This window comes from Triturus cristatus, chromosome 7 (assembly GCF_964204655.1).
Source record: "Triturus cristatus chromosome 7, aTriCri1.1, whole genome shotgun sequence".
Classification (NCBI taxonomy): Eukaryota; Metazoa; Chordata; class Amphibia; order Caudata; family Salamandridae; genus Triturus; species Triturus cristatus.
The window spans coordinates 1618394748-1618402115 of record NC_140590.1 but is presented as its reverse complement, the minus strand read 5'-3'; the positions used below and the strand labels follow the sequence as shown (position 1 = coordinate 1618402115).

Here is a 7368-nt window from a genome sequence, read left to right as displayed (position 1 = left end):
GGAAAAGGGTAACAGGATCAGTATTACGCATGTGAGTTTCTTAGCTTAAGTCGATTGTGGGGGGGGTAAATAAAGAGTCGGGGAAACGTTTCACTTACTCATGCCTTCAAATTGTTTATCTACACTGTATTGAGTACAATATTTATCTATCACCCGTATATGCAGTATGATGCAAAAGTTAATAAAAAGATTTGTATATTCTGAGAGTTAACAGAAAAAGTTAAACTAGATGTAGGATTACAGCTTTTAGTGCTGTGACACAAGATAGTCATCAGTATTTCTTTTGGTGTATTCAATTTTGAACTTTGACTTGGAATCTTTGGTTGTTAAGAGATTTAGCAATGTTGAGGCACCAGAACAATAATTTGTGTGGGTGGGTGCTGTCCAGGCAGTGGCAGGTGGCTTTCCAGCACAGCCAAAAATGAAGGGGTCAGTCACATCGGTGCATTCAAGCAGGATTTATTGTAATAGTTGTATGTGGTAAATTATACATTTGTCCTCCCAGCAAATTTAGGTAGGTTTGCTAATGTTGTGGACCAAAAGCATTATTTTGGAAGCATCTAGGAAATCCATTGATTCCTAAAATGGGGCTCTATAAACACTGGAATGTTGTGTATTGTGGAAATCAAACTGGCTGACGGTCTGTTTTGTATAATTTACTACAGAGTTCTAACCGATTCTAGGTGCCACAATAAATCACAAATGAGAACCCGTGCTGGATGTTGGTTGTTTAACTGTTAGTCATTAATGTTGAGGCTGTTTTTGGTATCCAGAGCTACAGACCCTGATGGAGAACAAACACACATTTATGGTGGCTTGATTTTCCCATGTTTAGGTCTCGCCTGGCGTAAGACTGCGCATCTTATCTTTATGGGGCCAAAGAAACCAGTCATGCGAGTCAGTCCAACTGGGACGTCTCGCGAGCCAGTCCAACTGGGACAGCTCTAAAAGAGGAAAGAGAACAACGTAATTGCGAGCGCTTGTCTATGTTATATTCAACATGCTTTCTTTTCTCCATTTGTCTGTTTTCTATTTTAATAACCCGCTTTCTGACACGAGACGCGCCTAGCTATAATTTCCTTGACTATACCCCTCGGTTTTCAATAGTCCGTTTTCTATTTCAATGCATTCCAGAGTACCTCAGTCCTATGTCTATTTCCATTACTTGTGCACCAAAGGGGTGCGGATAGAGCAGAGCAAGTCACGTGCTTTTACGTCACCGTCTCTCCCAGGCTTCTCCTCCTGTATCGCCATCTTACTTACCCCGTGTCTCTGTGGAGGTCTTCGGTCACAGGTCAGAGTGGTTTTGGGGTAGTTTGTTGGTGATATTGGGCGGGCCATTAATACTCTGGGTAAGAGGAATGCTCCTGTTTTAAGTATGAGTGGCACGCGCTGCAAATCGGACGGGAGTGTGTTCTGGAGCCTGCAGCCCGAGAGGAGGAGCTGCCGAAAGGCCTGTCACTGAGCCCCGTGAGTTGCTTTCGTTAACCGGTTACTGTGCTGTGGTGCCCTTTCCTTGGCTGCCAGCTTCGCCCTTCTCGAGAGTCCTCTCTGTGGTGCCACTCGTTTACTGTCGTGTCCTTTGCTTATTCTCTACCTTACCCCACCAACACTAGTGTTGGCCCCCTGATCATTCCTTTACCCCACTGTCGAGTGCGTCGCAGTCCGCCCTCGACTCTGTCTTTTTCTGGTTACTTTCTAACCCCTTTCCTTATGATAGGGTAGCTAGAGTTCCCTAGACAGTCCTGGATTTCACTGTCTATCCCGACACATTCAATTATAATAAATACTCTTGTTTCATTCCGTAGCGTTTTAATGACTGAGTTTCAGAGGAGACACTCTGGGCCACAGTACATTGGTGCTGCAAAAGGTAATTTAGAGTATATGGGTGTGTGTATGTGTGTTTAAATCTGATTTTGGGTGTGTGTATATGTGTAAATAGGTACACATATGTACATACTTAGAAAGTCAGTTTTACACATTTTAAACAAACATGCAGGCTCTTTTGATGCCTCAAACGAGCATTGCTTTGCAATGTAAGGCAGATGGACAAGTAAATGTGCATGTCACAGTGCAGGGTCTGTTCCATGTTGTTTTTTGGCACATTCAACAACTTCGGTGGTGGGGCCAGGACAAATGGAGCTGGGGCATTAACTTCAGCTGGTCTCCATTCAGCGACTCCACTGCTCTATTTTGGTAGATGATCCCATCCGTTTCTCTTGTTTTCGTCTGTCAGAGTCCATCTGACAGTGGTGAGTTTTTGGATACCGAGGCGATAGCCTCATTACTCCACATTCACTTTGAGTTTTTTAGTCGCTGTTTAGGTTGTCTTATTGATGTGTGACGCTTTGTCACAGTTGAAGTTGGATCACAAGGTCAACGCTGTGATAGGCCGCGGGTTGCGGTCAATTTGGTTTGCGGAAGTGTCAGCAAGTTTTATCGCAGAGTCTTATATTAGTCTGCCAAATGTCTTCTGGCGGTGATGAGCTTTTGATGGCTGCCGCGGCGGTTGCCTTCTGACAGTGATGAGTTTTGGGTACCTGCCGGGGCGATTGGCCCTCAGGCAGTGATGAGTTTTTGGATGCTGTGTTGCTGTTTCAGTTTCACAAGGTTAGCGCTTCGATGGGCCTCGGGTAGCGGTCAAATGGGGTTGTAGAAATGTCTGCAAGTTTCCTGATCAGTGGGTTCTCTTTTTGATCCAATCCTTTGTAGAATGTCCGGTTGAGTTTGCGGAGATGGTCGTCCAACATCTCAACGCCTAGGTCTCTGTGGAGGTCTGCTGTTCTTGTGAAGATTGGAGCACCTGCTGCAATCCGTAAGGCCCTGCTCTGTAGTCTCTGCAGGTCTTTCTGATGCTGCGGGCGGCAGCCACTCCAAACTGGTGAAGCGTACGTCATGGTTGGTCGAATTATTGCGGTGATTACTCGAACCTTGTTCTGCAAGGGCATCGACTTGGTCTTCAGGAGTGGGTATGATGCAGACAGTTTTGTTGCTGCTTTCTGGCAGGTCTTGTCTATGTGGTTTCTCCATATGAGTTTAGAGTCCAGAGTCACCCCCAAGTAGGAGCTGATGTTTTCCCATTTGATCTCATCCCCATTGAGGAGGATCGGTGGGTGTTTTCTGTTCAGCTTCCTGGTGAATAATGTTGCTGTGGTTTTGCTTGTGTTCAGGGTAATCTGCCAGTCGCTGTACCATTCGGAGAGTCTGCTGAGTGATGTCTCAAGGTTCTTAGCCACTTCCTTTTCGCTGAAGGATTGGGAGAGGACTGCAACATCATCGGCGTAAAGAGCTAGATCAGTCTTCTTTAGGTCCGTGGGGATGTCGTTTGTGAAAATATTAAAGAGGAATGGTCCTAGGATTGATCCCTGAGGTACTCCAGCAAGGATTGGGCGTGACGTTGAGCATTCATCTCGTACCGCCACGTGAAAGGTCAGTTTTGACAAGTAGCTAGACAGCAGTTTAATCAGGTAGCTTGGAAACTTGAGCTTGATAAGTTTGTAAAGCAGTCCCTCGTGCCATACTCGGTCAAATGCTTTGGCTACATCCAGAAAGACTACTCCAGTAGACTTGTTGATGTTGAATCCAGCACTGGTGCTTGGCATTTAGGTCTCCGCCAATTAATGTTGGGATGCGGGGAATTAATGTTGGGATGCGGGGGTCCAATAAAGCATCCAAGTCCTTTGGGCTTAGCTTGCCTGGGGGGTGAGTAGGCGGCAATCGGCCGTAGGGGGCCTGCAGATGGCTGGATCTGTATGCCAGTTGCTTCAATACTCCCCACTGGTGGTAGTGAGATCTCGTGGTGCTTCACTTTTGTGCTGACAATCGCTGCTGTTCCTCCGCCCTTGGCTCCGGTGCTGCGATCTGTGCGGTACACCTTGTAGTTTGCTAAGTTGAGCTTCTGGCTTCCTTGGAGATGGGTCTCGGAGATAAGCGCTATACTCACATCCATGGTTTCCATCAGGTGCAGGAGTTCTGCAGTTTTCTTCGGAATGCTGTTAGCATTCCAAATCAGGAAGAGGGAGTTTCCTTTCGATTTTGCTGCCATTGCGGGTGTTCTCTTCACCGTGGAAAAGTCCGACGATGAGATTCGCCACCATTGTCACCACAGGGTGGATGTTCATGTCTACAACTGTTTTCGCAATCTTCGTGATGAATTCCTGCCAGTTGATGGCTGAGCCTATTTCACAGGATGGTGCTGAGGCAGTTGGTTGTGGTGTTGGTGGTGGGCTGTCCTGTTTGGGTCCTGTTACTTCTGTGTATGTTCTTCCATCCACACGCGCGTCACTATGGCTGTTGGTTGGATTGGCAGTTGGGATCCTGTGTGCCAATGCGGGTTTGTAAGTCTCCCTTTGTCCCTGGTCTGTTGCAATTGAGTGTGGGGAAGTCTTTTGTGGTTTGAGCGGTCTTTGCTTCTTTACATTCTGCAGGTAGGGATAACCGCAATAGCTTGCTGGGTGGGGTCCTGTGCAGTTAACGCATATTGCTGGTTCGGTTTCTCGGTGCCTAGTGCGTTGGTTAGAGGTGTGCTCGCCTCCACAGCGTACGCACTTTGGCTTCTGATGGCAGAAAGCAGAGGTGTGCCCCAAGCGCTGGCAGTTGTAGCACATGACAGGTCCTCGTTTCCCTCTAGGTGCTTCTGTGGTGATGGTGCAACTGCAGAGCCGTGTGACTGCTGAGAGGTCTGCTGGCTTCCCATCCTGGCTTGCCGAGAGGGTTACCACAAAGAGGGGAAACTTCTTGTCCGCTGGAGAGGCGATCTGCGTTATATTTTTGACTGGAAGTCCAAGTTCCGATAAGTCCTGAGTGATGTGCCCAAGGGATGCGTTTGCTGGGAGCCCCCGTTTTACAAAGCGCTGGGCTTTTGCAGCGGTCAGTGAAAAGATGTGGTACTCCATTTTCTGTTCTGTAAGCATGCTGGTTACGCTCCTGTAGTCCTCCGATGTGGTGAGCATGATCTTGGCGTGGTCCTGCCGGGGCTTGATTGTGTAGGTGGAGGTGCAGTGTTCCTCCAGTAGTTCCACGAGGACCTTGTGGGTGGCTGTTCTTCAGGATGATGGGACGGATCCGTAGTTGCTTTGTGGGACCTGAAGAGGTCCCGGGTTCAGATGCCGTGTGGTCCTGAGGGTGGGCGTCATTGTCCTGGGTACTTTGGAGTACCAGATAGTGGCTTGAGGTTGGAATCGCGTTGCTTGTGGGGGGTGCGCGGGCAAGCTTTGCTGCTTTTTCTGGTGAGCTCGGGCACGAGTCACGTCCTCTCTTTGCCTTAGTGTTCCATTCCATGTCGTCTTCGGTGTTGCCGGATTGAGCCGTGACGTCTGACTCCATGGTTGGTGCTGCTTGATGGGGGTGCAGTGGAGCGCCTTGGGTAGCCGGGTGAGCCAGATGGCGAAGGCCGAGCTTTAGGGTTCAGCCACACAGGGTATGGACTCCCAGTCCCTCTCCACTGCGGTGCGCAGCCTGGCCCCGGTCAAGCCAGGAAGACGCAGGCCCAGCACCTTAGAGGAGTGGGAGAGAGGGTGTAGCGGGTCGGACCGCGAGTCTCCCGCCGAAAATCGAAGTGCAAAAAGATTCAAGCAATCAAGCAGGGCGCATAAATGATGAACTGCAATCTGATTAAAAATCAGTTAAGCAGAGCACATAGATGATTATTTGCAATCTGAATAAAAAATCAAGCAAGCAGAGTGCATAAAAGATACATTGTAATCAGAATATAAAATCAAACAGAGCAAATTAAGCAAGCAATCAAGCAAAAATCGGCATACACGATAAGTAAAGCAAGAAAGCAGGGCCCATCTATCACAAAGGATAGAAAATGGCGCTTACCGGGTCACTTGCTGGCTGCTTGGCAGGAATCCTGGGGGTCAGTCCTCAGGCATGTCCTTCTCTGGTGCTGGGAAGAACCACAAGCGTCGCTGATCCAGGGATCACCACCGATGCAGGAAAGTTCGATCCCCGTCTCGGCGCTGGAGTAAAATGGCCTCCCAGGAACGTCGGATCATAGTCTCCCGACACGTCCGATCATCGTCATCGCCGGACAGGAAAATCAGAATGTCAAAATGTCGTGGGTAGATGATCCCGAGAGCGAGCACGAGTTAAATATTGAGCGAGTAGCTACTTTAATTGTTTTAAGGCGTTCCCTACCTGGCCTTTTTAATGCAGCGAGCAGGTATTGGACAATTGTGATCGTTTATCATGCAAGAACCAGTCTTACTGTCCTTAATATATACATCATCACAGCAGGGTGGAGGAGGGGTTATCTCATTAAACATTGCCTTGCATATTTTTTCAGCCATAACCAGGGTGGAATCATTTTAATGCTGTAACAAGTCTGTTAAAGGGGTCCTGGTTACTCGTTTTAGTTCAGCTCAAATAATTCTCATTGCGATTCCATGGTGTTTCTTTGCCCCTCTCTTTGCTGGTTTTATAATCTGCTTTCTAGTGCTTGAATCTTGGTTTTAACAATGGAAAAACAGGACTACACATGCAGAACACAAACAAAAACCCACCGAATGATTGCATGATGAGACACCCACACTATATTTTCATTGGGTCTTTAAAACCTTCTGAAATGTAATAATGGCCACTGCATCTTAAATAGTGAGTTTTTTTTTTTATTGTTTTATGTTTAGTTTGAATTCTAAGGCTCCTTCGTTACTTGTTGGTCGGAATAGGGTGAGGTATTTACCACGTGGGGTAAAAACTGCATTCTGAGTTTTTAAAAAGAAAAATGGGGCATAACATGCACAATCAGTTCTTAACACTCTGCATTTCACATGTTTCGCCTGTTTTGTGAGACTTTTTGCCCGATAAATTTCAGCACTTTTAACCTGACAGATTTTTTTGTGGGCAAACTGCTAGTGTTTGCTCATAATCGCACCACTCCAAAATCTGATCCCTATGCAAACCCATTAGTATAGGGATAAGAGTTTAGAACCCTGATCCGCAGTGATGGTCCATGTCTTTGTAGATGCTGTGCAATAATGTCAGTGTTTTTTGCTACTGTAGACTTTCTGCGTCCAAGGTTAGAACCAACTTTTAGTTTCTACTTCTATGTTTATGGTCTATTCTGGTTTGTTCTGATGGTCCCCTTACTGTTGCTTGAAGTACCCCTGCACTTCTTGTCTTTTAAGTACCACAAACTCTGCCAGGTGTCTCTTACTGTCAGTTGTCCCCCTTTAGCTGTACTTTGCTGACTGCCCGCCTTCATTTTTGTATCCTTGCTGACTGCCCCTTCTTTCATTGTTTTCCCTTGATGCCTGCCGACTCTTTTCTCCTGATGACCACACACCCTAACAGTGACCCACCCCTTTTTGCTGGCTGTTACTTCCCTCTTTGTCCCTTGCTGATTGCTCTAGCTCTCCTCCCTGT

The 7368-nt window shown here is 47.2% G+C and overlaps 1 protein-coding gene across 6 annotated transcripts in view; it reads left to right on the top strand.

The window, feature by feature from the left end:
- The first annotated feature begins 1172 nt into the window (after window positions 1–1172).
- The window catches only part of CSNK2A1 (casein kinase 2 alpha 1), a 125232-nt gene continuing 119036 nt past the window's right edge, over window positions 1173–7368 (top strand). For 2 of the 6 annotated variants that reach the window (XM_085619556.1, XM_085619552.1), the window contains exon 1: window positions 1173–1294. The gene's annotated coding sequence lies outside the window, so the exon portion shown is untranslated. Of the gene's footprint in view, window positions 1471–7368 lie in introns of all 6 variants that reach the window. The other 4 variants (XM_085619557.1, XM_085619553.1, XM_085619554.1 and 1 more) reach the window with 4 other exon arrangements.